The sequence below is a fragment of the Montipora foliosa genome, chromosome 5, assembly GCF_036669935.1.
Source record: "Montipora foliosa isolate CH-2021 chromosome 5, ASM3666993v2, whole genome shotgun sequence".
Lineage (NCBI taxonomy): Eukaryota > Metazoa > Cnidaria > Anthozoa > Scleractinia > Acroporidae > Montipora > Montipora foliosa.
Genome location: NC_090873.1, coordinates 27,541,919 through 27,544,418, shown reverse-complemented (window position 1 = coordinate 27,544,418; position 2,500 = coordinate 27,541,919).

Below are 2,500 nucleotides of genomic sequence, written 5' to 3'. Positions count from 1 at the left end.
TTCCGATTCTGCTTTAGCGTTACTCTGATGATTACTTATCTCCTGCATTTCCTTCTTAAATGTTTTGCAGTCGGCGTCAACAGTCTCTTTCATCTCCTTTATGTCATTTAAAGCCATGGCGATAAGCAGTTGCTCAAGTTGAAGATCGCTGCTACGTGATCCTTTTTCCCTTGTGATTGTGCGGAAAATCTGCTGTTCATCTGGGATCCCTCTACTGGGACGCATCTAAATGAACAGACTCTGATTTAAAGATTGAAAAATAGTTCTCAACGTATTTACTTAAAATTTAAAAAAAACACAATCAAAAAAAATAAACTGCTTATTGACCGATATATTTTACAAGATTTTCTGTAATTGTGCTGTATATATTTAATAATCATAGCCGATATTTTGTGATCAAAAGCTCGCTAATGCTCGCATTCTTTCATTAACAGATAGGTGACGATGGCGTATTAGCAGCTTTGCTGGAATTTTGGAACACCGTTTACGCCAGAAGAAAAGCGAAAAGTACGGAAATGACAAAGTTAGCCGGTTGCGATTAGCAACATTTGACCAGAGAAATACGTTCTGCAAGGATTTCTTCGACGGCAAATTATATTTTCCTTCAATATGTATGTATCCTTTTTGAGTTTTGAGCCTCATAACTATTAGTTATTGCCAGAGTTGAGTCAATTTGTATCACTTCGGCGGCGCGACAGTAACATGTCAGTTTCATTTTGTCATTCGCATTTTCAAGTTGTGCTTCAACTTTAGCTACATCTCGGCAAAATACGACAACAAATGACACTACAATGTCCGCAAAGCGTATGCACAATTAGGTATTTTACCCCGTACCCGAATTGTTCAATTAATTTTCTCTTCAAGTTTCAACACGAGTCGAAAATGTGTAACGCCTTCCTATCAAGAAATGTAATATTTCACTCATCAGCGATTGATGATGGCTTGAAAATAAATTATTGCAAGGGACAATTTCTGCCCTCTCACGCGTGTTGGTATTCATTTTTACCTCCTGTGTTGAATTCAGTGAAAATACCATGTAATTGAGGTTTACCTGCTGAATAAGAGACGTGATGCGCCAGTCTAGTTAAACCGCGTCGATCTGCGCTGCTTTTGCCGATAAAAGCTGAAAATCGTGACCTACATGTATCTTAAATAAATGCTACCGAGGTTTTTACCTTAAATTTCGTCGAAAATAATCTTATGTTTACACTTGATATCTCATCATTTACGAAATTTGCTGAGCTATGGTAGCCTCGCAGTCGAATCACGACGGGCGAATCATGCACGGGCGAATCATGTTTCAAAAACCCGGGTCTATACACTGCACTGAAATCGGCTGTAAACTCACTCGTTCGCTTCGCTCACTCGTTCGTTTACACGATCCTTCACAACTCGTGAATAAAAATCGTGCGCACTCACCTACCATGAAGTAATCTATATATCTTCACGTGTGAAGATATCATGTTTTCGCGCGAAAGCTCACTTCGTATTTCTTTGGTGTTTATATAATAAAATGTATTATTCTTCCCAAAAATTATCCTTGTCATCTTTCGTTTAGCATTAGTGATGTACAGGTTCCAATCGTAGACCATTTAGACCATTTAGGCGTAACTATCGATAATTCGCTAAATTTTAGCAAACACATTGGCAAGATAACTAAGAAAGTTGGAAATCAGTTAGATTTTTGAGCAGGCTAAAGAACACGCTATCAGTCTCTTCGAAGATGTGCCTTTACAGCTTATATGTAATGTCTTGTTTTACTTACTGTTCTGCGATTTGGCATAATTGCAATGAGTCTGATAAGCAGATGCTGGAAAGGCGTAACTTGAATATGAGAGCTATAAGGTGTGTCTACAACAAACGGGTGCCCTTTCATGGTGATGATGACTACGGCTTAACTTTGCCCAATCGTCTCCTACAGGACATAGCCATATTAATTTTTAAAGCTGTAAACGGTATGTTACCGGGATATATAAGTGACTTGTTCGACGTACGTAATAATGTGAATTGTTTGAGAGGCACCAACAAGCTCTTGGTCCCACGTAAGAAAACTACAAACTTTGGCTTAAAATCTACAACTTTTATTGGTGCCAAAGTGTGGAATTCTTTACAAGATGAATTACCTTCAGTGACAATCCATAAGGAATTTAAGAGTGCAGTAGGAGAGCTACATTTGTAATGTATAGTTTTCTATGATTCACTGTAATAATTTTAAGATTTCAGGAATGCTTACTTATTGATATATAGTCAGAATGTTAGTCAAATTGATCATGTATTTTTCTTTCTTTTTGATATTTTAATACTTTTCTCGGCATATTAGCATGTTTTGCGAGGGGCCTAATCAGCCTCATCAATCCGAGTTGAAATAAAGTTACCTACCTACCTATCTTGCGTTTTGTCGCTTGAGAATGGAAGTCATAATTGCAGTCTTTCCCGCCATGTTTACATCCATGTTTGTTGGGAGCCTAGCGAGGATCATAACAAAAAGAGCACAGAAGAT